This window comes from Ambystoma mexicanum, chromosome 5q (genome assembly GCF_040938575.1).
Source record: "Ambystoma mexicanum isolate Mex_15411 chromosome 5q, UKY_AmexF1_1, whole genome shotgun sequence".
Classification (NCBI taxonomy): Eukaryota; Metazoa; Chordata; class Amphibia; order Caudata; family Ambystomatidae; genus Ambystoma; species Ambystoma mexicanum.
In genome coordinates this window covers 158,395,420-158,423,222 of record NC_090933.1, presented here as the reverse complement: position 1 = coordinate 158,423,222, position 27,803 = coordinate 158,395,420, and the positions used below count along the sequence as shown (strand labels likewise).

Genomic DNA, 27,803 nt, shown 5'->3' with positions numbered 1-27,803 from the left:
CTCTTCCTTTCCTCTTCTCTCTCCTGGCAAGGGCTAGACAAGTCTGATCTATGAAAGTCTCATCAAAACAGGTTCCTCCCTGTTCTTCCAAAACCATCAAGGGCCACATTGACACCCTCCCTCCTGCCCTGGCTGATTTCTGCAACCTCTCCTTCGCTTCTGGAGCCTTCCCGTCCCCTTTGAAGCACTCTCTTGTGCACCCTCTTCTCAAGAAACCCACAGCTGACCCTTCTTGCCCTGCTAACTGTCGCCCAATCTCCATCACTCCTTTTCTATGCAAACACCTGGAAAAGCTGGTCAACTCGCACCTTAACCTTCACTCTGATTCTGTTGGTTGTATCCACGACCATCAGTCTGGCTTTCGAGCTGCCAGAAGCACGGAAACTGTTCTCCTGAACATCTGTGAAGATCTGCTCTCCAACCTTGACTCTAACATCCCCTCTGTCTTCATCCTATTCGATGTCTCTTCTGCCTTCGACATACCATCCTGCACAAACGTCTCTGTGACAACCTGGGTATCACTGATCAGGCTCTGACCTGGCTGACCTCTTTCCTCTTCGATCGTCTCTCCCAGGTCCAACTTGGGTCCAAGCTTTCATCTATCTCCCTTTCTACCTGCGGTGTTCCACCGGGGTCGAACCTCTCACCATGGCTTTTCAACCAATACCTCGCCCACTGCATTGCCATTTTCTACTCCAATTATCAGTGCTATGCTGATGACACAACTCTTTTTCAGGCTTCCCTCGGCCACCTCTTCTCCTTCTCTCATCTCCGATTGCCTTTCTGCCATTCAGGATTGATGTGCCACCAACGATCTCTGCCTAAATGCCAGCAAGATCCTAACCCCACCTGCGTGGCTAAGAACCTCAAGGTCATCTTCGACTCCACATTTTCCTTCTCTGCCCACATCTCTGATGTCTCTAAAAAGTCAAACGTCCCACTGCACCTCCTCAGAGGTATTCTGCCTTTCCTCTCCTTCCCCCAGAAGCTAACGGTCTCTCGAGCCCTGGTTCTCTCTAGGTTGGATTATTGCAACAGCCTCTTTCTAAATCTACCTGCTTCTACTCTCCACCCTTTACAACTTATCCAGAACAGGACTGCGAGACTTGTCCTTGGCCTCAAGCCCTGGGATCGTATCTCTGCAGCCCTGAAATCTCTCCACTGGCTCCCTGTGAATGCAAGGATTAAATTCAAGACCTTTTGCATTGTCCACAAGGCTTTCTAGGGTCTGAGGCCAAAATACCTTCAGCTGTCCCTCCATAAATATCTTCGCTCTCCCACTCTAACTCCCTCAGGGTCAGTCATTTTTCAAAGAAACAAGCTGGGGGTAGATCTCTATCTTTGGCCTCCCTCTGGAACAGCCTCCCTGCCACTCTGAAACTTGAGGAGAACCATCTCCGGTTCCAGAAGCACCTCAAGACCTTCCTCTTTGTTTCTGCCTTTGCTCCTTCTCTCCCCTGCTGATCTGTTCTGTCTCAGCATTGTGCACCTGGTTACCCTCTGACTTTCGGGCTCAGTTTCCTGCTCACCCTGCTACCCACCTGCACTGCCTCCTGGCACTCTCTTGCACTGGGGTCTGTATCTGTAACCCTGCAGTCGCCCCCCCTTTTTTCTGCACTTTTCAGATACTCCCCATCTGTTGCCTTGAACCTAGCACTTGCCACTTGCTGGCTGCACTACCTTTGTTTGTTGTGTTTTTCTTTCTTTATTTATTATTTTATTCCTAGCTCAGCCCTTTCCACTTTCTCCCCCCTCCCTTGGACTTTCCCCATTTGCCTCTACCATGCACTTGCGCATTCTCAATGTCACTTGACCTCGTAAGATCGTTGTTTTGTTTCTCCCTTGCTCCCGACCCTTGCCTCGTCGCGCTCGGAAACACTTGTGTACGAGCACGATACAAATAAAATATCAATATCAATCCTACATGTTGTCTAGATGTCAAATGGAATGGAGGCAGGAGCGCGAGGCTCCCGCACACAGAAGAGGAAGTAACACATTAAATGAGCCATCTGGTATCTTGGCTGCCATTGAAATTGCATACATATATCGTATCCTCTACACAGCAGCACCTCCACCAGCAGGATCAATAATACGTGATCCCCTCGGCTACGTCCAACAGCTATTGAGCTATGGCCTCCACTAACTCCAATACTATGCCCCTGCAGTCCCATCTACAAATACAGGCCATCTTTACATAACACGATCACCTTACAACCTACTACTGACAAGGCACAGGCAAAACCAGAGAGTCAACAAGGACTCCATCACCTAAAAACCTTAAAAGGCCCAAGAACAATCCATTGCCCCCACACAAGTCAGCAGAGATCAAGTAATAGCTACAATAAAGCAGTGAAACCATTTCTCGCTGCAACCACAGGAAATCTGCACGCTATCAAATGCAGGCTCTCTATGACGGAGATTAACTACTCAGTAATTAAATAAAAGGGTCACCCAATTGGAGTCTCTCCACTCTTACAGACATTTTATGAGGATAGCAAAAACAGAAGTCGATGTAGTAAAGTCTGCCTTTATAGCCCTTCAAAAGAAGTGGAGAAAGACAAACTATGAAAATTACTGCAAACCTTTCTTCCCAAACTCCCCAATTTGGACCCAAGTATGAAACTGAACATGCTAAGGGCTCGCCTTTCTAGGTCCAGAAAAAGTAGAAACTAGCAGTCAATCACCTACCCAACAACTCAAGCCAAGAGAATTATGTACTTGAATATTATTCAAACTAGAATGGTCTTGGAAGCTGCTTGATCGATCAAGAACCTCACATGGAATGCCCATAGACTCTGATCTCACACTAAACACTGCAGCAAAACGGAAGCACTTCATGCGTCTCAGACTGACCATGAAACAATTAAACATCCGCTATGGCATCTTTCACCAATTCAAATGTAAGATCACCCACAAGGACAGACAACAGTCTATGAGGCCCACGAAGATCTGGAAATGCTCATGGACTCAATCTCAACAGATAATATGGACATCTCTAATGCAGCTCTTGTCTCTTTATTTCCCACAGATGGCCAAAATAACTCCAATATCTTCACCAGTGGTTGTCAACAACTCTTTCAAAATTGTCTGTGATATTGCCCATTAACTTGACCTGTTCTCCACTCGCCACTAATCCTTGTGTGGCAATATCGACCCCCGAGAACAAAGATTCCGACATGGCGCCTCAGAGCTGAGGCACTGAAAGTCACCATTTTTAGGGAGGACACGAGCGAGGAAATAATAAACTATTTTGAGATCAATACTGGCAGTGTAGAGGGAGCGGGTACGCTTTGGGAGGCCTTTAAAGTGGTAATGAGGGGGGATAGCTATAGCAAAGTCCAAGGGGCTACAAGGGGGGATCCTGGCTGAACTGCAAGATATGGAGAGGGAGCTAGAAAGAGCTTTGCGTGGGGGAGGTGATAATAAGGAAGATAATGAAGTAATACTTAGGCTGCAGCAAAAATGTGCGGGGCATTGGGAGAGGCTGTGCAATCTTAACTATAAAAAGTATATGGAGAGACAGCATGAAGGGGGGGCAAACCAGGGAGGGTCCTAGCATGGCTATACAAGAGCGAGACCCCAAGGCCCACAATCAGAACAATAGCAAGGGACGAGTGGAGCACAGTGGACACCCAAGAAGGAGTAAACCAGGAATTTGCAAAGTATTACAGACTCCTGGTATGGAGATGATGAGGAAGGAGTTTGTAAAGAAATAGTAGAGACACTGGAGGACATAGGACTGCCGCAGATTAGTGCGGAAGAACGAGAGGAGCTGGACGCTCCGATTACTTTACAGGAACTGGAAGAGGTAGTGAGACAGCTGCCCACTAGCAAAACTCGAGGGACCGACGGACTCCCCAGTGAATTTTATAAAACATATAAGGACGAGGACCTCCCCCCACTTTTAGAGATGCTGAATGAAGCATATGAAGTGGGAAGGCTACCAGAGTCCCTCAGAGAAGCGATAATTATACCGCTTCCCAAACCTAATAAGCCTGGTCACAACTGCGGGTCATACAGACCCTTATCAATGCTAAATCAGGATAGTAAAATATTGACAGCTGTTTTGGCAAACAGAATGAGGAGGGTTATCGGTAAACTAATACATCCTGACCAGATTGGCTATGTCCCAAACAGGAACATATCCAACAATCTTAGGCGACTCCATCGAGTCGTTGAGCATGCAAATGAGGACGAGGGTGAATTGGCAATTGTATCGTTAGACGCAATAAAAGCCTTTGACTCGGTCAAATGGCCGTGGCTGATGACGGCCCTGGCTGGCTAAGGTATAGGGCCTGGGTACCTACAGTGGGCTAAAATGTTATATAGTGTGCCGCTGGCTAGAGTCAAAACAGGAGCGGTGATATCAGAGAGGTGGCAACTTGGTAGAGGCACTAGGCAGGGATGCCTGTGGTCCCCTATGCTATATATTCTAGCCCTAGAACCCCTGGCGATATACCTGAGGCAACAATACAACACGATTGGCATTGCCGTAGGAGGGGAACCGCAGTTAATCTCTTTGTATGCTGATGACATGTTGCTGTATTTACGGCACCCTGAGGAAAACCTCCAGTACATTCTGGAGGTTATGGAGAGATACGCCAGGCTGTCTGGTATAGCCATGAACCCCCAAAAATCCAGTATATTTCCACTGGGCAGGTACAAAGGGATTCTGTTAGAACAGCTACCGGTGCTACAGATACCATGGGAGGTCAGCACGTTTCCATAACTTGGGATAGATATATACCATACGGTGGAGGAGGAGCACCAGCATAATACAGAGAAAGTGATCAAGAAAATTGAAAATAGCATGAAGTTCTGGGTGAAGCTACCCTTAGCGATGATAGGGCGACTTTTGCACTATTTTGGGACCATCCCATACCTGATAGCAGAGAGGTTCTTTGCTAGGTTAGATGGCATGTGCAGGGATTTCCTTTGGCATGGAACAGGGAACAGAGTGCCCCTTTGGAAGCTACAAAACTCACATGAGAAAGGGGGTATAAAACTGCCAAACTTTGAAAATTATTACATAGTAAGCCAGCTGCAATATGTAGCTAAATGGCTCTCTGAGGAGACAACCTCGGAGACCAGGTTGTTCCGACAGGACTGTGCTCCGTTCTACTTAAAGGAAATGATGTGGCTGCCCAAGCCAGATATGGAAGGCATCCAAAAATGATGATACTTGGTTGGAGGATGTGTCGAAGGGCATGCCAGTTGATGGAGAACCCATTCCTGTGTTCCCCACAGGTACCATTGGTGGTGCTGGCGGGTAAAGAAGAGCAACTAAGGATGATGATTAGGAAACACTGGGAACCGGTGGGGATAGCGAACATGGCCGATATATGGCAGGAAGGGAATATAAGGGGTTTTAAAGAGTTGGGGGAGGAAACCGGGTTCCACGCAGGCCAGTATATCACATACCAGAGTGGTGCGGAAAATCAAAGAGACATGGTCAAAAGTAGTACTAGAAGAAGACCCAGACACCACCATAGACGCAATATTTGACATAGCAGAGGGGGGACATGAGATATCTAGAATATATGAGTTGATGATGTCCAAAGTGGGAAAGGAGGTGGCACAACTGAGACAGGACTAGGAAGAAGAAGTGGGAGCCCCAATGAGTGATGGGATATTGGAGCGGGCCCAAGGGTACCACAAAAAAGTGTCAAGGAATGCAAGACTACAACAGATACAATTATACATAACTTGACTTGTTCTCCCTTTTCTTTCTGACCACAACACTCAGTCCACCACAGTGCATTCAGACACCCAGTGACACATGGTCCCATTTGCTCATAAAACACATAACCACTACTCATTCTGGACTCTACCAAAACACTGGCCTTATTTGACTAATGGGTTGTGTGACGATTCACAGGATCTCGTCACTTCTCCCCAAAGGGGAGCCCTTCCCTGTGAGGCAAGAGAGGTGACCCCACTATGCACACTATGAAACAATCCCCCTAGGGGTGGCGGAAAGTGGGACTTCACAAGAAAGAACTCCCATTCCGTGTTGTGACTCCTTAGCCCCCTTATCTTTGAGACCATTAAATCCTTGAGGTCCTCCAAGAACCAACCTGAGGGCACTGCTGTTTGTTACTACAATATTCCCTCACTTAAGACTTACTACCGCCAGGATGAGGAAGAACCTAGAGAGTGATAATAAGGCATCTCCCAGAAGTACTGAGAAGAGAAATATTGAAGGAGTGATGCATACTACTCCTTTTCCGAGTCTAGACAGTACTGAGAAGCAGTGGCCCCAAGGAGGCTTGAAGAATACTCCATTGATACATATGAAGGACTATAGCACTCCGTTGGTGAGGACCCAGCTACAGGACATCAAAAACAAGAAAGGACTCAATGAAGAGAGAACCCGGCGTGAAGCCTGTCACCCCTGTGAGATTCAAACCTGGGAACGAGGAAGTGAGCAAGGGAAGATGGTGCTCAGTCATGAGGACACCCTGGAACGGTTAGGGAACCACTCTCTGGTCAGACTGAGACCCGACCTACCCGGAAGTTGGAGAGAGGCCGAAGGTGGTGTGACCTCTGGGAGGTGAACTGTGCGCTCGTTGAACGACGCCGACACTGAAAGGCCAAGAAACCCACAGAGCCAGTGCGGTGTAGCAGGGAGTGAAAAAAGAGACGCGGAGAGCATTCGAGAAGAGCAAGCAAAGCCAACACCCCAGGAAGAACCGGTGACATGCCCCAACAGAAAGAAGTTAGCGGGAGCCACGGGAGACCCGGTAGCGGTTTGCGCAAGGGTAAAGAGTGCTTTGGGAGTAATCGCCCTTGTCACAGTAGTTGTAAAGAACATACCAAGAGTTAAGAGTGCTTTAGGAGAAATCTCTATCTTCACAGTAATTGCAAAGAAGATACCTGGAGTGAAGAGAGCTTCTGAAGTAATCTCCCTCGTCACAGTAACTACAGAAAAGATACTAAGAGTGAAGAGTGTCTCTGGAGTAGTCTCCCTGCTCAGAGGATTTGTGTAAATTGTGGCAAAAGCCAAGGACATTACGTAAGTGACCTTCCTTGTTAAAATAGCCCAGAGGAAGATAAGGAAAGTCACGGAATATATAGAATGCTGAGAAAGAATGATTGTTGGACATTTAACCATGGCCAAAGAAGTCCCTGGGACGAATTACAAGGACTTTTCAGAACTGTTGCAAGAGACTATCATAAATCAGCCCTTAAGCTTGAACCAGTTGGACCAGGAGAAGGGAGTCATTCTCCTGGCTTCATTTCTGTCTGCTGAATACCTTTGGTTACTGGTAGGGTCAGAGTAGGATAGTTTTAGACAGAGGACTGATTCTTTAGTTCGACAATCACCCGGATGACAAGCACCTGAGTTACAATTCAGGTAGGTAGGGCAACTCTTCTAGTTACAGGGATAGATAGGTCATTTTCTTATTATTTGAATAAAATATTGAGTTTTAAATGCCACCCCTTGTGTCCGACTCCTTCTGAATTACCACAATTGCTCCAATCAATAACCCCTTGCCATTTTACCCACAACTAATATCTCCAGCAATCAGTTGGTCTGATGCTAATCATTTGAATAATCAGCTTAAGGCCTGTTAGTTGATTAACATTACCTTCATAATTATTTAGGACATCTCAAATCACAACAGTCCACTCAGACATCCCCCCACATACTTACACTTTCATGCGCTCTTGCTCCCTTGCACACTCAAACAATATAACCAAGTGCTATTGATATGCTCTTACAATGGCTACACTCTCACCTACAGCAAACAGCTCATTATTGTACATCTGACTACTTTTTGCTGTTACAATATGAGACAACTACTTCTCACTTAGCTCCGTTTGGTAAGTTATTCTATGTGGGGTTTCAGTTGAGCAAGGTTTTAATTTGTCTCAAGTCTCCTCGCTGTTGGTTGGTGTTCAGTTATTTCAGTCCCTTACTAAGCAATGTTGCAATAAGCTCACCTGGTTAAGTTACTATTGCTGTGTTGCCTTGAAGATGTGCTAACCATTATTTTGGTCTGTTCACTTCGCCTTCTGAATGCCATCGTCAGGATTCTGTGTGCACTGCAGCAATTCCATCATCTTAATAATCCACACTATTATATTGTACATCAGTACGGTCGTCATGACTGTCTTATGGGTCCACGTGACCCAATATTCACTCAATCAAGCCATTACTGCTCAACATGTTCTGTTTATGTTAATGTCCCTCATATTTATTTGTAACCCTTTTAATTATCATACCGATTTAGCTCTTGCATCACTCTTCTCTGAATGGACAGGTGTGAGATTTAGTCAGCTGTTTAGCCCTCTATTCCCACAGTGGAAAGTAAGAATTAAGCTATATGGCTGGGTTGGGGTGATGATACCTGGGAGAAGCTCTGCACAAAAGGGATGCATCAGCCACTTTTACTACTAAAAAAGAAAATAGGGAGTTAAAACACTCCCAACAATAAGTAGGAAACAGACACATTGCACCATGGCATCTGCTTTTACCCACACATCTCCATAGGTATGTTAGGATCAGCAGATATACGCACAGCAACATGAAGAAACTGTACTATTATTAGTGCCTGATCTAAAAAGGTGAAAGTGTATCTGTTAATGTGTATGAATAGCTAGGTGCAAATAAACATTCATTACCAAAACATTACGTTTTGTACAGTTATCAAATACTCACATTGGGAATGAGACACTTTATTACTCCCTAAAAAATAATTGTACTCACAGCGTTAAAAAATAGGGAGTAAAATACTCTCAATTCAAAATCTTATATGGAACACTGTCTGGGAGCTACAGATCTGGGATATCAAGGAACTATCACCCTTAAATATTTCTGTTAAACTCATGTTGTGAAACATCCAGGGTATAAAGGGTCCAATCAAGAGGCAGAAAATCATATCACATGCCAGAAAACTGAAAGGAGACATTATTCTCCTGCAAAACACTCAGCTATCTCAGAAAGAGGCCATTAAACTCAAAAAGAAACCCTTTGAATATTGTGAATTCTCTGAAGCCTCAGAGAAAAAAAACAGGGTTACCACTTGCAAAAGCAAAGACTTGATGGAAGGCCACGTTTATCTCATCCATATCTGATAAAATGAGTGAAGGCTAATAATCGCAATATCAATTATTAACCCCACTTACAACATACTTCGTATATATGCTCCAATTCACGTCGACCGTAAATTCTGGGATACCATCAGTAACATTATCAAACCTCTTCTACATAACTATCTTATAATTTGAGGCATTTGTAATATTCAGATTGATCCGATCCATACCTGGATCGGACGTTACATTTTCAGGAAGTAAAGCTCATCAAGCCTTCATTTAACTAACAATTTTATAACCCAAGCAGCTGTGAATTTACCCTTTTCTCCAACCCCCACTAATTGAAATCCAGGTTAGACTATTTGCTTGTGAGTAAAAATGCAGCAAACCTGCCCACACAAAACAACATTGAGCCCACTGTCATATCTGATAATGCATATATTTCGATCTCGCTCTCTGCTAAACCCATTCCCCCAAGGTCTACATAATGGTGATTAAGCATATCACTGCTAAAGGATGAAAAGGCTATTACTGCTTTCTCATCTTGCATACCAGACTACTTCTCAAACAACATAGCTAGCCATATTAGCTTGGAAAATAACTTGAATGCTTTTAAAGTCACCTTATGAGAGAAAATACCCAGTTCTGGTGCCCAGAAAAAGAAGAGTGCTAAAGAACGTGTGATGGCTCTTAATTCAATTAAATATATAGAGAGAATACATGAATGACACTTCCACAATGTTGCAATCGACAGACACTCTGCCATCATCTCTAAATTGAAACACATACCCCTGACACCACTGTCCAAACCCCCTTTCGATACAAATCACCTTTTTCTCTCCAATATAACACCAGGTGTTCCTCTCGCTCCAAGCACACAGCTGCCCATCAGGCTCCCCTGAGGAGCCCTGCATGCCCACCATCCTCAAAAAACATCCTAGCCTCAACCTGTGCAGGCAGTATTGCACGCTCAATCCTCATCCACTCCTAACATTGGAAACCTTCCTGGAAGCCTTAGAAACCTCCTACATCAAACCCTTCCTTAAAGAACCTACACTCAACCCATGCCTCCCCAGAACTACCGGCCACCCGCTTCATGGCAAAACTCATGGACCGTGCAGCATACAAGCAGCTCAGCCTTTTCACTCAAGCTAACAACCTCCTACATCCTGCCGAATCTGGCTTCAGACCACTCCAGGGAACAGAATCCTTCCTAGTGTCCATCCAGGATGACCTAAAAGAACAGCGGTTGCAGAAGGCTGCGCTGTACTCTTCCTTTGTGACCTCTCTTCTGCCTTCGATACCATCGACCACACCATCCTCCTAGACAGACTACACTAATTAGTAATCAAAGACAGTGCCGTCTCACAGATCTCCTCTTTCATCTCCAATTGCTCACAAATCACGCTCCTCCACCAGTCCACCTCCACCTCACGATCAGTAACAAAAAGGGTCCCACAAGGATCATCCCTATCTCTCCTCCTCTTCAACATCTATCTAAGCCCACTCCCTGCACACATCCACTCCCAAAATCTCCCCTGCTACAACTACACAGACAACCAGATCATCCTTAAAATCCCAAAATCGTCAGGTTCCAACCATCCAGATCTGTCATCATGTCTCTCAGATATTAACTAGTGGATGACAACCAACCACCTCATCCTCAATCCTGTGAAAAGGGAAATCCTACTCTGTGCTAAAACAGTGCTCCTTCTGAAAGTTATTCCCCGACAGCAATGCCTAGGCCCCACACCGGCAACGTCTACCTCAGTGAAAAACCTTGGATGCACACTGGACATGGATGTATCCCTCTCCCAACGCATTAACTCCATATCCAGAACCTGTTTCTTGCATCTAAGCATCCTCAAGCATATCTTTTCATACCGCACCTAACCTCACTGTTTCTCAGACATCATCTCCATCATCCTCTCCCACTTAGAATACTCAAACTGTCTTTACCTAGGCGCACCAGAATTTCAGCTAAGGAAACTGCAAAGAATCCAAAACGCTGCGGCCCGCCTGCTCATTAACCTACCCCCCAGAGAACAAATCAGCCCTACACTAAGAGTCCTTCATTGGCTCCCTATTGGTCTACGCACTACCTTTATAGCCATGTGCATCACTCACCAGACCATCCTTATCACCTAGCTTGAAATTCCTCCAAGGCAACGTCACTCACTACCACCCCTCAAGGACACCCAGATCTGGCACAGCATCTGTCCTAGTTGTCCCACATTACAACTCCTCCAGACTGGTCGGATCTCCCTTCTCCGTTCAAGCGCTGATCATCTGGAACTCCTTACCCCTGCGCATTTGCAATATTGACAATCACTTGGCACTCAGAAAAGCCCTCAAAACCTGGCTCTTCCCTCCCTCCTCTTGAAGCCGTTGCGCACTCTCTACTGTCGATAGGCACACAGAAACACTGACCCAAACACAACTACACTCTTATCCACCAATACCCCACGGATGCTGGCAGAGTTTGCAGCGGCACACCGTGACAGACTCTCATCCTCCCCCCACACTCCCTTACTGACAGACGATCATGCATCACTCCCCTGTCCCTTTGGGCCCCTCTCCCACGGTTCAGACTTTTATTCCAGGGAGACCACGACTAGAGAGAACAACCAATCGCATTGGACCAGGAAAAACGACATAGAAGCCAAACTCCATCCAGGTTTACAGTATGTTTACCTTGCACCACATCTGTGGACACAGGCCACAAGCACAGCCATCCATCCATGCACCCTAGAATGCAGCTAAGGCTATGCTATTCCGGTCTAGCAGCTCACATAGCCGTCCACACTGAAACTCCTGACGTCCCGCAACACCTATGCCATTAGTAAGTAGTGACAACCTATGACAAATGTTGCTCTAGCTGGGCACACATCAAATCTCCAGCACTAGAACTCTACCCTAAACCACCAACAGCACCTGCCCATGTGCCTCACCTCCGGGCCGCTTACTGGAGCCTAGCCAGCCCTCCTAAATCCTAACCTAGCAAAATGCACACATGCACCTTTAAATGTAACTCTTCGAACCTCCTACACATGGACTGTGGTCACTTAGGGCGTTCCAACCACGAAGTGCATTGAGGCCATACAAATGGGGAAAAGGTGCTATATAAATGACGAATACAATACCATACAACTGTCAGGAAACCCTACGGAAACTAATGAAGATAAAATTCTACTAGATCAAAAATCAAAAAAAGTACTATTTAGGAGGATATACCCTTAATTAATTTTAAAGATAAATAGCACAGTGGCTCAGAAAGGGACAGGAAATTACTAGCTAACCTTCTCAAAGCAATTAAAGAAAAATCTAACCAAAGTAAAATTAGAGATACAGATATTCTAAAGTAAATGTATGAGAATATCTACTCAACACACTTCTCTGCATCCGAGAGTGGCCTTCATGGTTATAGGCTTAACAGTGACAAACGTAACTTAAGAGAACAGAACTCACGGATCAATTCTACAAAGAATAACCTAAAACTCCTTCATTCATTGTCCCTGGTCAATAATCCGACTGGGTCATTTAATGGATCAAAAATCTGTGTCTTTCCTAAACATGACTAAGATCCAACACTCACGAAAAACAACGGGGCCATTCAGGCTTCCAAATAAGGTTCGTACCAGGCCATTTTACGCATGCAAATCTTGAAAATAAGACAGCTTTATTAATTTCCTGTGTACATTTACACACACATTTAGAACAGAGGGCAGTGCAAAGGTCAGGTTACTTGACAGAAACCAAAATGCTTCTTTAGATTTTTTATCTACATGGATGTAATTGAAAGTCATGGAGAAAAGCGTCTGGAACAGAATGTATTTCTCTGAAACCTTTCAAATAAAGAAACTGCACACTGTGATGAAAGGAATGGTTTCTTTCCATTCAGCTTCTGCTGTGTTGTGTGTGCTCATGGAGCAAACAGAAGCACTGTGCATATGTTTTTCCTAGAATTTTAGGATTGTATAATTAATAAAATGAAAAACTAAGTTGCAATTGAAATTTAATCTTTTGTAACAAATTATGTTTTTTTTTTCTCCAGTGAAAGCAAACCAGTATTGAACAATTGTATTTTTCAGAGTTCCTGTGCTGTGTGCATAATCATGCAGAGGCAGATCATGTTTACACTTATAATTTAATGTACACTCTAATTATAAAAATAGTGTGTTAAATGATGAGTATGCACGGTCTAGTTTACATCCATTCAACCTTGCAATCAATGGGGTACATTACTATAAATGGTCAGTGGCAGCAGTCTTTGCTCAAGGGTGAGTGATTGTCATTACACCAATCACAGGTGTTCTAGCCTCTCAAATCTTCAAGGCTACAATTAAAACATCCAAAACCTGACTCACCAGGAAGTGCAAGTGCTGTTCAAAAACAAACATATGAAAGTTACATTTGTAATTGAAATAGAAACTCAGCAAAACTTGTCACTGTGATAATCCAGATAGGTATTTAACTGTATCTAGTGCTTCATACATGGTTTGTCCAACATCTAGGCCTGATTATTATACCTCAGTCGATAATCAGTTTACTGACCTCTGAAGGATGTTAGTCAATAAGATAGCTCGGCCGGTTGAGTGCTCTTTGCTGCAATCTGTGCATGATCTGTAGGTTGCAAGTCCGAATACCGGCATGGCCAACTCAGCCTTTCAAGGTCGATAAAGGAGTACCAACTTCGGTTTGGTGATAATTGTGATAACTATGTTCTATCTACACTGCTTTGCCAAAAGTGCAATATAAATAACCATTTGACCATGAGATTAGGTATAGAATTTAGTATGGAGTCCTTCCCTCTCTACACTGTTGTTGTATCATAACATTGGCATACCGTAACATTGAACCATTCACTCACATGTGATTCAACAAATGTAATTTACGGTATAAGATGTCCATGCAGTATTTTCTATGTCAGCATGACGAGCCACAAGGCTAAAACCAGATGGACAGAGCATAAATCCAACATGAGATTGAAGAGTGAAAAATCCCCAGTATCTTTACATTGCATTAGGGAGAGTTATAATAAGGCATATAGCACAAATGAAATGTGTTGTCTTTGAACAAATTACTTTGCTAAAAAGAGATGGTGACATAAATAAAATGTCCCAGAGAGATTTACTGGATTGATAAAATGAATGCAATGGAACCCAAAGGGATGAACGTAGATTGGGACCTTTCATGTTTCTTATAAACAAAGGTTTATACGTATGCACTGTTTATTTGCATACTTCACTCGTTGTCATGTTCACGAACTGGTTGTAGACATATAGTATTAGCTTTACTTCTCGATGTATGTAGTTTTTACAAGCCCAGTTCTGGACTTACTGAGTAAGATTGTATAGCAAAACGAAGAAGACAATTTTCTGTAATACATAAAACGTACAGACTACTAAAATGGCTGATATACCTTAGATTAATGTCATTACATCATGTGACATTCTGCCATTTTGACTTAAAACAGATCCAAACTATAATGTTGGTTCTTTAGCGTGTGGATGCTGATAAACCACAAGGGGACAGTAACTACATTGAAAAGAAAGGGTAAGGAACTGAATGATAGTAACAATATTTTCGTTTACATAAATTCCTGGGATATTTGATAGTTAAAGTATGATCTTTGGATCAATCAGGTCACCCCTGAGTATCCGTCCAGGCAGTTTTGTTGGAAAAGGATATCACTTTGTAATTAACTTCTATATGAAGTGTAAGAACTCTATTTTTAAAGTGTTGATGACTTCCTGGCCAATTAATTCATAAGAGGAATATTTAGAAGACGCATTTCCTGTTGCAGATCCATTCAGCTAAATTTTGACTATTTATAAAAGAGATTATGGAAAAGAGGTTAGTGCTGATGAATCGATATATTATTAGAAATCAATGGAGAACCGATTGTTTAGATACAGATAGTAACAGAAATGTGTTTTTTGTTCTAATTATTCCTTTGGAAGACAGGCTTTATTAATTCCCTGAAGAAGGATATAAGATTTTTCTGAAACACGTCAGAAAAAGAGCAGAGAAGATGAACTAAAAGGAATTGTTGTTTGCCCTTTAATAAAAACTATTGAATGGATGAATGCACTTAACTATGACTGATTTGTATATTTCTTGAATTTTTCGAAAAATAATTTCCTATCAAAGAATATTATTTGTCAAAGAATATTTCTTGTAAAAGTTGTTTGAAATTATTTTTCTATTTCAAGAAACCGAATATAATATCTGTTATACTTATTTGAAATGAGTCCCAAAATATTTTGTCTTTGATTACGTATTTAGGAAGACTTGTCCGAACATGAGTGGCATTGGGGATCGTATTAGCAATAATGGTTATTTTTTTGTGTGCAAAAGTTAATTTGCATCTTGCACTCAAGTAAAATTTTCTGCACACTGTGAACTAGCTCCAGGTGCCCCTGATGTGGCTCCTGCCTAACTGCGCCTGCCTGCTATGCAGGAGCTGCTTTTAGCTCCTGTTCAACAAATCCTTATTTAGATCCCTGTAAGGGTTCACCAATTTATGGTGAAATAAGAGAGCAGAAAGGAGCAGGAAAGAAATGGGCAAGAGTGAAATAAGACAAAAGTAGGGGAAATTGGCCTGTAGCTTCAAAATGGGTGTACTGCATACACCACTTAGATCAAAAGGCATAATCAGATAAAGGGGTGGGAGGCATCCAGTCAGTTGGACTGAATTGAATGGTAGAGTGGTAATGAATGATCTGAAGATTATTTGACACTCATCAGGGTTAGGCAGGTCACTGGGTTTTAGGTACTTTATTTTATAAGTGCTGTCTAGTTCCTTTGAAAGGGGGGTGTCAAGAGGAAGGTTTGTAGCAGGGAAATTGTATTCTTAAAGCAACTTGAGGATTGACAGTCGCGGGCAAGGCATCATTCAAGTCTGTGTGAGGGATAAGGCATATATGTGAAATTACCTTTTTTTTAAAGGTCTCAAGAGAAAAAGACTGATTTTCTTTTGATCAGAAAAACCGTCATTGTAAAGGTCTTTTTCTCTTGAGACCTTTAAAATGCGGTTTTCCCTTTGTTCTTCCCCTCCACCCCCACCCACCCTCTCCTTTGGGATTTCAGCACAAGCCCCCTGTCCCTTCCCCATCCCCACGGGATTTCAGTCCCAGCCCCACCAATATCTAAACCAAAACACATAAATACAACACACACACACAAACAGAGGTCTTTCTAAAGTGATCTTTTGTTTGTCAAAAGATCTTTTCACTGGGAACGCATTAAACCTGAACTTGCAATGTGGGGACACTTTTTGCTTCCATTTACTAGTTTTGCCTTGTAAGTCAGTAGCAAGCCTGCTGCACACAAGTTTACTCATATGGAGCTAAGCGAACATGCTCCCTTTTATATTACTGATTAAGCAATTCCTGATGGAGGAGTGGACATTAAGGTTTTGGATCCTTGGAGTATGAATTGTGACCAGTAGCCTTCAAGTTTAGGGCAAATGAACAGCATGTGTTGCAAAGAGCAGAGTTTAAATACATCCTCGATCCCCAACATAGGCTGCTCTCCCAATATTGGCTTTGAATAGTTTAATTGGGGTCCATAAGGCTCTACATACATCTTTAATTGTGAATGCTTTTATATTTTCACAAGTGCTTTCAAGGGACCTATGGAATTGTATTTTCAGAATGTTAATCTCGGATAGGTTCCAGCACAAGCCTGACACTTGGATGTCAAATGTATTGCTAGTAGAAATAAGAGACGACATTTTGGTTTTATCCCTGTTAAGCTTGTACCCTGTAACCTTTGAGAATTAAGCTGGGACAAAGTTTTCACGACGGACATGCTAGAGTCCGAAATCGTAAGAATATCTGCATATGCTGCTTATTTAAATTCTGCCTCCTCTAATCTAATTCCCTTGATGTCTTGGTCACCTCTGATGGAACCTAATAGGGGTTTGAGAGGTAGAATGATGAGAATCAACAATAATGGTCAGCCTTGGTGGATGCCCCTGTTAAGCTTGAACAGGGATGATAATAGACTTTATGAAAAGAGAAGCTTTGGGGACAGTGTACATCACTTTGATCATGTTGGTAAAATTGTCGGAAAAACCATGCCACTTCAGGGAAGCAAAACGATATAGCCATTCTAGATGATCTAACACCTTTTTGGCATCTAGGCTCATTACCTACTATTATTCTAGTGAATTAATGGTTAACAAAAAAATTTTGGAGTGAAGTCTGGTGGTGGCCGATCCTATTCTGGCCTTAAAAAACCCTGATTGGCTCAGTTTAAGTAAGTTTTTCCATTCTAGATGTGAAGATGTTTCTTTATACTTTATAATTTACATGTATTAAGGTAATGGCCACAGTGGTCCAGATAAGATATTGAGGTGGGAGTATGTTACTCCCTATTTTTAAACTTTGAGAGTAAATGTGATTTCAAGCGAGTAAAAATTACTTTTCTCCTTTGCAATAGCGTAAAATGTATATGACATCCAGCCGAAGTGTGCAAAAACTGTATGAAAATCATTAAAACGCAACAGCTTTCTGCATTGTGACAGAATATATCTTTCATTATTTTTCTACTGTCTGCTGCCCATTTGATCTCTACTGTCATTTAAATGTTGAAAACACAAAAACCTAGCCAATTACATAGTAAAGCAAACATGAATTGCATTGTGTGTTTTAATGTTTAATAGCAGAATTGTCTTTTGATGTTTAATGAAAGTCCTCATTTCCTGGAGCTATTACTACTTAATGGTATGCCAATGTTATGATACAACAGTGCAGAGAGAGAAGGACTCCATGCTAAATTCTATACCTAATCTCATGGTCAAATGGTTATTTATATAGCGCTTTTGGCAAAGAACTATTGTTAGAACATATTTATCACAATTATCACCAAACCGAAGTTGGTACTCCTTTATCAACCTCGAAAGGATGAAAGGCTGAGTTGGCCTTGCCGGTATTCGATCCTGCAACATACAGATCATGCACAGATCGCAGCAATGAGCGATCAACCGGCTGAGCTATCTTATTGGCTAACATCATTCAGCGGTCGGTGTTGGGAAGGAGGGAGGGTCTTCCCACTGTGAGAAACCAGAAGGTGTCTCACCCACTAGTCCCCGGGATCTGTCATCCAGGTGGCCAGGACACAGCCATCTCTTTTGGCTCCAGTTCCTGGGGGTGGGCAAGTGTGGGAGGATTAACTGTGTGAGGGGTCTTTGACGAGTGGGACCAGATGGTGAGATGCGGTATCCCCTTCCTTGTAAAACCTTTAACCCATTCTACCAGGAAGGATATTTAGGAACTCTAAACACCCCCGTCCCCTTTACAACACAAACACTTTCTCACGGAAAGCCTGCTATGAGAGAAAACAGACTAACACCCGAGCAGTATACCGGACGAGTCCCAATACAATGGTCAGGCGAGGTCAGGCAATTACTGATCATCACACACAACTGACTTCCATTACACTACCCCACATGGATAAAAGGTAGCACAAGAGCACTCTGTGAGCGAGGCAAAGCACACGAGGAAACAGGAGTTTCAAGACGGCAGCTAAGCAAGAGAGGAAAGACGGCAAAACTGAAGGGGATTGCAAGGAGGAAAATTCCCTTGACCTTTTCGACAAGGAACTGTTACTTTCCAGAGAACACGAGAATAGAAAGTGTAAGACCAGGAAACCGGGCTGAGGGATCCTGCATTGTGTGTCAGAGATACATGGGGCCACCCCGCTTCAATAATCAAGGCGGGGAGATCACCAGCCACCATGGTACCGTCCTTGGCTCCAAGAACAAACCAGATTTAGTGAAATTAACACAGCCGGTGAGTTGGGGAGACCGATACAAAACATGCTGTGTTGAAGCCAAGGTTGCAAGCTGCAACATTGTATGGCGACCGCTGGAACGAATATTGTTAAAACGCTTGTGATAAGAGGCGCAAGTGAAGTTGACGTGCTGATGAGTGATTGAACTTTAAAGCAATCGACAATACCTTTGACAAAGTGGTCCGGCACTGCGTGGGTGCTTAATTGAAGGTCTCTGTAAGGTATCCAGGTGAGAAGTGGCAAAGTAGATAAAGTTGGTCTGAGCCCGGCAGAGGGAGACCAATTGAAAAAGAATGAATAAATGTGAACCGAAGTGGTGCTGCGACAGGTCAAACACAATACTGTACACAATCGAAAGACTTTGATTTTGATGAAGTCGAGAAAGTTTATAAAAATACATGAATTTGGTCCGAGCCCGGCAGAAGGAGACCAATTGAAGGAAGGTTTTGTGTTAAAGTGGGTCTGAGCCTGGCAGAGGGGGAACTGGGGTGAACAGTAAATCGCCAGAGAAGTTGTATACATGAAAATCTTGAGAAGAAAGGAACTTTAATGGTTTGTCGTGTTACATTAGGCCCTCTGAAATAAGAGACTTTGAATGGCAGAGAGACTTTGGCACAGAAGGCCATGATGTGGAAGTTTTGAACTGCATCCTCATGCTTGAGAAGCCAGAGAGTATGCTAAGCTTGAGTGTGCCGTCTTGTCCTGTGCTAAAAATGTGGGGAAGGGAAGCCAACGGCTTGAACATCCTGACATTTCTTGAACACTTTTCTTTGGCATAACATAGTTTCCCACACTATTTGTATTTAGAAGGATTGGCAATATGTTTATCAGTATAGGCTCTTTTATTTTGACAGACTCGACTAGGACTGCGTTATTATTTGATGGACGTAGCTTGCTCCAATCTTTGGATTTAGATAGGCGTTTGTCAAACCCAATTGAAGTTCAATAAACACCCTCGAACTGTGATGACTTGTGTCTGTCTTGCTGTTTGATACCATGCCTTCCTTACACCCCCCCCCAGGCAATACCGAAGAAGAACTAGAGCACATCCAGGGAGCAGGGGGGTTCACAAAAAGGAGGGTGCGCGATCACCTTTGTGCATGTATTATACGCTACATGGTAGATGCAGGTGTTAACTCCATCTTGGCATGCAGCAGCCATCTTAGAACTTAGGCCCAGGTGCGGCAAACAGCACTTTATGTATTAGTATTAGGCCCTGTGCATGAGCGCGTACTCCACCCCCACCCTGGCCAGGTCTCAGAGATCCACAACCTCCTCCGTTGTTTGGAGAGTTACAGGCCCTAGCGCCCTGGGAAGAATTCACCCTGAAAGGTCAAGGAAGCAGAGCGCCTCTTGGCAGTACCATCCCACAAAACAGATAGCAAGACCCTCCTGCCTCCTAACTATGCCAACATGAGAAATACAGCTGTGTCATGCTTACATCCCATGACCCCCGCATGCCACAGTATACATCCAAACCCAGACCACCGACTATAAAACTTTAACACCCCTCGATCAATCACTAAAATCAGAAAGTAAGGCTATTGCGCCTTCAGGAATGGGTTACATGATTTGTGCAGCGAGGTGCAGGGTGGCATCGGAATTATAACTCAAAACTAAGGTGGAAGACCTTGGCAGTTGCTGATCTGTCTTGGAACGAGCAAAGTGTGTGCGAGTTAGTGTGACCTTGGTTCTCTCCCAAGCCCAGCATCTGCCAGTTGCACTGTTACAATCCTAAGAATAACATTGTGTGTAAGAGTAGCTAATTGTTAGGTCAGCTCACCGCGGAGGACGAGCCCAGCAGCACTCACGTGAATATATATATATATATAATACATATATATATATATATATATATATAGAGAGGCCTCTGCCAATCGTTATTGTAGAATTGTACTGTATACTATGACGTCATTAGTGATACTTTTTGTGCTTATAGCATACTGCACATGCCAACGGACCTCAGAAAGTTCTGTGGCAGCAGAGTTCTTTGCTGATGCATTCCTGTTTGTGTAGAAATTAATACTTGTTATCCTTGCAAGAGTGTCTTGGGCCTTTTTCCCTAGGGGCTGTAATTTTTCTGGTGTGAGCGTGCAGAGGCGAATATACCTCATGAACAATGACGTGCTGTTATGCAATTACTACTATTGAATACAGAAGATGGCAAGGCCGATACTTAAAATGTTTCTCTTATATGTTTTGGGAACTGTAATGGGGACGGTCATGGCCCCTTTCTATACAAACACCTATGGTAAACCTAGAGTTCGAACGTGTATTGAAATTGCAGAGGTGGATGAAGTCATTTAAATGCTACTGTCGATACATAGATTGCATTTTTGCAATTTGGCATGGCCTATGAAACTAATTACTTGATTTTTTCGTGTATATGAACAACATACACAGTAGGATGAAATGTACTACTCAATTTAGTCAAACAAAAATGTAATTCCTTGACTTGGAAGTATATTTGGATCAAGGAAAACTATTTGCCAAAGTTTATTCTAAACCCACAGACAGAGATAACACATTGCTGGCTACAAGCTTTATTCCACAAAGAACATTGGAAAGCATTCATTACAGCCAGTTTTTGCGTCAGAGGCGTATTATTCCAAAGGAAAGAGAACATGCTAAAAAACAACTGAGTTAAGAGATATGCTTATACAGAGGAAGTACATATCAAGTTCAATTGAAGAAAAAGTACAAGAAATGTTGAGATCTACATTACTAGAAAAGAAGAAAGAGAAACAACCCCCAGGACCTGTATGTGTAACAACATTTTCATTATAGCGATAGAATAAACAAAATAATTAAAAAGAAATGGAAATCTTGAAATTAGACCCAATTCTGGAAAGATTGTTTCCAAGACCCACGATATTTGCTTATAGGGGAAGTAATGCATTGAGGACAATTTAGTAAACACCAGATTCAACTTTAAAAATGGGAACTATGCCATGCAATAACTGTCAACATTGCATTAACATAAAAAAAAAGGCAATAGAATTTTCCACCGTTATACTGGTGAAAAAAACGAATTGAACCATTCACTCATATGTGATTCAACAAATGTAATGTACGGTATAAGATGTTCATGCAGTCATTTCTATGTTGGCACGACGAGCCAAAAGGTTAAAACAAGATGGACAGAATCCAGCGTTAAGACTGAAAAGTGAAAAATCCCCAGTTCTTTACATTTCATTCAGGAGAGACATAATATAGCACAAATGAAATGTGTTGTCTTTCAACCAATACTTTGTCAAAAAGAGGAAGTGACAAATGTAATTTTGTCCCAGAGAGAGGTTTACTGGATTGATAGTATAGATGTAATGGAATCCAAAAGGATTAACTGAGATTGGGACCTTTCGTGTTTCTTATAATGCGCTGTCTAGCTGCATAGTCCGCTTGTTGTTATGTTCAGGGATTGGTTGTAGACATATAGTATGGACAGTATGTTCAGACTGACATTCCTTTAAGGAAAGTATTGATATCAGCTTTACTACTCAATCCATATACACTTTACAAGCCCACTCCTGGACTTAATAAGATTGTATAGTAAGATGTAGAAGACAATTGCCGCAATACAAAAAACGTAGACTACTAAAATGGCCGATTTACGTTAGATTACAGTAATGACGTCATAAGATGTAACGTGACGTACCGCTAATTTGGCTTAAAAGAGATTGGAACCATAGCACTGGTTCTTTAGCCGTGGGTGGTGGAGAACTGCAAGAGGACATTATCTAAATTGAAATGAAAGAGTAAGAAACTAAGTCATTGTAAAAATATTTTCCTTTACATGAATTTCTGAGATAGAAGTATGATCTTTGGATCAGCAGGGTTTCCCTCGAGTCTGTCCGTTTAGTGTGAAAAGACTATCACCTTGTAATTAACTTCTGTATGAAGGGTAAGAACTATATTTGTAACTTTTTAATGGCTTCAAGGCAGATTAATTTCTAAAGGAAATATTTACAAGCCCCCGTTTTTTTAGTAGATTCATTCAGCTAGATTTCGACAATTTATATTAGAGATTCTGGAAAAGAGGGTATAGATATTGATATTTTATTTCTATCGCGCTAATTGTTCCAGAGCGCGACAAGGCAAGGGAGGGGAACAGGAGAGAACAAAACAACAATCTTACTAGACCCAGTGACATTGAGAATGCACAAGTGCATGGGAGAGGGGGGGAGTGCATGGAAGAGGGGGAAGTGGAGAGTGCGGAGGAAAGGAGAAATAGATAAATAATAAATAAATAATAAAGGCAACAAACAGTGGTAGTGCAGGCAGCAACTGGCAAGTGCTGGGTTTAAGACAGCAGACAGGGTAGGTCTGATAAGTGCAGGAAGAAAAAGGGGGGCTGTATGGGTACAGATACAGACCCCAGTGCAAGGGGTGGCCCCGAGGCAGTGCAGGAGGGTGGCATGGTGAGCATGTACCTGGGCCAAGAGGACAGAGGGTTGGCAGATGCACAGTGCCAAGAGAGAACAGATCAGCAGAGGACAGGGGGAGCGAAGGCAGAAGCAAAGAGGAAGGTCTTGAGGTGCTTCTGGAACCGGAGATGATTCTCCTCAAGTTTTAGAATGGCAGGGAGGCTGTTCCAGAGGGAGGCCTGTTCCAGAGGGAGGTTAGTGCTTATGAATTGATGTATTATTGGATATCAATTGAGAAGTGGTTATTTACATATAGTTAGCAACGTCAGTGTGCTTTTTTATTATTCGTTAGGAAGACAGGTTTTATTCATTCCCTCAAGAAGGATATAAGAGTTATATGAAACATGTTGGAAAGAGAGCAGAGAAGATTACCTAAAAGGAATTTGTGTTTGCCCTTAAATGAAAACTATTGAATGAATGAATTCACTTAACTATGATTCATTCATATATTTGTTGAACTGTTTGAAAAATAATGTTCTATCTAAGAATATTTTGTCAAAGAACATTTCTTGTAAAAGTGTATGGAATTATTTTTTATATTTCAAGAAACTGTATATAGTATATCTATCATATTTGAGTCCTGAAATATTTTGACTTTGACTACATATTTAGGAAGGCGGGTCCGTACAGGAGTGTCATTTAGGTTCCCATTGGTAATAATGGGCAGTGGTAATAATTGCATATTTTTTAGCTCCATATAGCCAGGGGTCTTACCCATGAGCACCAGAAAATCGTTTTTAATAATTATAACCTCAAGTGTAATATTTTCCTGACATAGTAAATTCATATTACTGCTGTTGTGCATTCCACACTGCCTACTTTATATCTGCAATTAACTTTTGGCCATTACATATCGATTAAGCTTTAAATCGCACTGAGGGGCAGGGGAGTTGCTAGGTCTGGAAAAGACCCGGGGCTAAGCTGATGTTGGAACTGTTGGGACTGGAGGCTAGCTAGTCTTTTGGCTGAAGCTCCTGAGATTCTATCAGGGGCTACAACCAAAAGATCAGGGGCTATAGCCCCCTTAGCCCCCCCCCTAGCAACGCCCCTGCTGAGGGGTCCTTTATTTTCTTTAATACCCTTTCCCAAACACAGATACTTATGAACTGCAGCCTACATTGGTACTCTAGACTAAGAAGGATACCTATTCACTTACTGTGACAAACCCTATGTTTTTACAGTTAAAGTTGTTCTTTAAATTTAATATTGATCACCTCGACCAAGTCTAACCATAAAATATATGCTACGCTTTTTTGAAACTGCGCCTGTTTGTATTTTTAATGGCAATAAAATGAGTACATTAAAAAATATAAATCTAAACTTCACTCATCATACCGGTGAGATAGATGTGCAGGAAATTGTATTTTTCCAAGAAATGTATTTTTAAGATGCACCACGCAACACATATTTGCATTACAAAAAAATATAAGTGGAGATGAATCCGCTTGCCCTACTTCAAATGTTGCGCTAACCACTTCTGCGTAGTCATTTTATTTACTTCTACAGATAGTTTTAACTATTAACTTTCAATGCGTACATATGCGTTCGATAATAATTTTAATAAGTCAGGACTTTTTTTTGCTAACTGCAAACATTTCAGCTCGTTAAACTTGATACCACACTATCACGATATCGAATAATGAATAGAGCAAGAGACAACATTTTTAATGAAAATAAACCCGCATTTCGCACTCAAGACTCTAAAAGAATGCAATACAAAAAAAAAAACACACGACGTATTAAAACTAAAAATGGGCACGCTGTTTGCAACGTCAGTAAACAAAACGCAGCCGTAGAGAGCTATTTGGAGTTAATGGCGCAGTCATCCATCTGCCAGAGTTGGGGGATGGGGGACGACATCGTTATTGTCCGTTGTACATGGGGGCAAGGTGATTCGCCTAGCGCAGGCAAGCATCTGGGGAGGAGGCTGTGTGCTCGCGCCGCGGGTCCCGGGCAAGCAGCCTCGCGCGCCGCGGACCTCAGGCACCCGCACAGGAAGCGGCGACTGCGGACGCTCGCCTCATGCACAGGCGGCAGCTCTTCCCCGAGCCGCGCGGAGCGGCCCTGAACAGGGCGAGGCAGAGGCCGCCATGCACTCTCCTCCCGCAGCGGCGCCCGCGAGAGCGCGCCGGCCCGGCCGCCGAGACGCGCGCGCGAGCCGGGCCCCTTCCGCCCACCCTCGTTCTTACCGCAGCGCCTTACCTGAAAAGTGGGGGCAACGAACAGGAGAGTGCGTATCGTTTACAAGATACGAGGGGGCCTCTTTTTAATTTTGGGGTTCAAATGTTTATAGGGGGGGGTTCAGGTCGTGCACTTCTCTCGGGTCTCTCTTGCACGAGCTTTTGTTCTGTGTGCATGCGCGGTGCAAGACGCGCAGGCACGGGACGTAGCACTGTGGGGGGAGGGACAAATAACACAAGAAACAGAAGTGGGAACACGTTTTATTACGTATTGTTGTGTGCACAGGCGCGGAGGTAAAAGACAAAAACAAAAAACAACACGCATTATGCTGTCTTGTGCACCTTGCAGTATTATTATTTGCAGTGGCATCGATATCGCCACCCCGTTGCCGGCGAATTCGCGCGCCCGGACAGTGAAGCGGCCCGTTCCCACAGTGCATGACGCAGCGGGCACGCCCACCGTGCACTCCGCCTCGCGACAGGGCCAGAAGGCAGGCTCGAGCTCCACGGCTCCCGCGCGCCTGCGCGTGCAGAGCTTTGACTCTGCAGCTGTGTACTCGCGCGCCTGCACTTTATTCTGATGTTGCTGTGGTCGGTGACCGTAACCTGTTGCCACACGTTGATATACTAGATCACTGTCATTGATCGTGTACCAAGTTGTCTTCTTTGAAGGCGTAATCAGTCATACGTAGAAGAAAATGAACAAGCATTGACAAAACCAACAGTTTGAGCTTATTTTGTTGGTATAGGTTTGGCACTGTCCAAGCAGTACTGCCACAAAAATACGAACTGGCCATAAAATGTCAACAGTTTATGGTATCAGCACCTCAGCATATTATGAATGTGCCTTGCAAATGGCTATCTAACGCCTGGCTAAGAACCAAAAAGATTGTCTTTGTCATTGCTTGTTTTTAACTGGACTTCAGTGCAAGGATTATATGCAAAGGCTGAAGGCACACATGGTTAGGACTTAAAATTACATAATGAACATGTTTATGGCTGCAATTAAGCCATTACCTTTTGAGATGCTACTCAGAAAGCACAGCTGGGTCAAAGAGATTTCAGGGATGTTCTGGATGGGGGAGGGTAAGATAGTGAGCGACAATGGTCATGATTGCTAGAATGGTTCTGGGCAGCCAATGGGTGGGTAAATAATTGTTATTGTGCTGTGGCTTGGAAACCAAGCATTACACACAAAAATAGTTCCAATTACAAATTAAATGATTCATGTACACTAAAATTCAAAATGAATATGATTTAGGAAATAATAAAAACCGAATGACAGCTAAAGAGATTTGATGTCCTGCTAAAATCCTACCACAAAATTCATCAGGTGTTAAAATATTCACATTGGTTGTAAAGTGGGAAACATGCTTAAGTCTTACTGTTGGAGATAGGAACATTCCACAAAAAGATTTTTCAATTTTAGTTATATCCCCACAAAGCCTACAAAAGCGTTCCAGTCTCAAGGCTTTCAGTCTAGACCCTAGTAAACTGAACACTCCTCACAGGCTGCTTCACTCCCCTAACCCCTTGTTTCCTATTGCTCCAATTTTCTCTTCCCATAACAATAGTTTTTGGCTTATGAGCAGCGCTTACACCACCACCTAATAGCCAAAACTAAAAAGAGAGAGTAGGCTGCAGAAAGTAATCATGTAAAGCCAGTGTTCCTAAAGCAGTTGCAATGACTGATATAATGAACAGTAATCCTATGGGCATATCAAACTGAGCATGTGCTCAGTGGGCTTAATCTAATTTATAATACATGCTAATGTCTCTAAATGCAATATCGTGGAATGTCACAGGGTTAAAAAGCCATATTAAATGACAGCAAATAGAACATTCACATTAAAAACACAAATTGAGTATAATTCTATTATAAGAAACCCATTTAGCGGAAGGGGAGAAGCAGCCAAACCTAAGAAAAAACAATGTGAACACTGTTTATGGTTGAAAACGAAAGGGGTGCAAGGGAGTCATCACATGAATTAATCAAAGTCTGAATGCTTTGTCCATTTCATCAAAATGATATGATGAGGGCAGATGGTTACTGTTAGGGTTTGCCACGAGAACGGGTGTAAAGAAAACCAGCTTTTTTTATTTGTATAATGTAAGATAATGCGTATGATTCTGTTTTGGAAAGGGTGGACTGCTAACCAGGCACCTCTTTCTGCAAACTCCATGCCAAAAGCATATTGTACACATGTGCTCTGCTGAATCTGTATCCTGATATGCAGTGGCTGCTCCTCAGTGGCACAGAACAAGCTCAGGGGTCACAGATGCTGCCTTGACAGCTGTAGTGGCAGCCAAGCCACCTAAACTTAGGCTATATTTGTGACAAATCAACTTCCGGGCACCA

At 42.9% G+C, this 27,803-nt stretch overlaps 1 protein-coding gene across 1 annotated transcript in view; it reads right to left on the bottom strand.

The window, feature by feature from the left end:
• ZBTB14 (zinc finger and BTB domain containing 14) overlaps window positions 1-25,621 on the bottom strand; it is a 97,636-nt gene extending 72,015 nt beyond the window's left edge. Inside the window, exon 1 of the mRNA XM_069620690.1 lies at window positions 25,467-25,621. The gene's annotated coding sequence lies outside the window, so the exon portion shown is untranslated. The remainder of the gene's footprint in view (window positions 1-25,466) is intronic.
• Window positions 25,622-27,803: the final 2,182 nt, after the last annotated feature.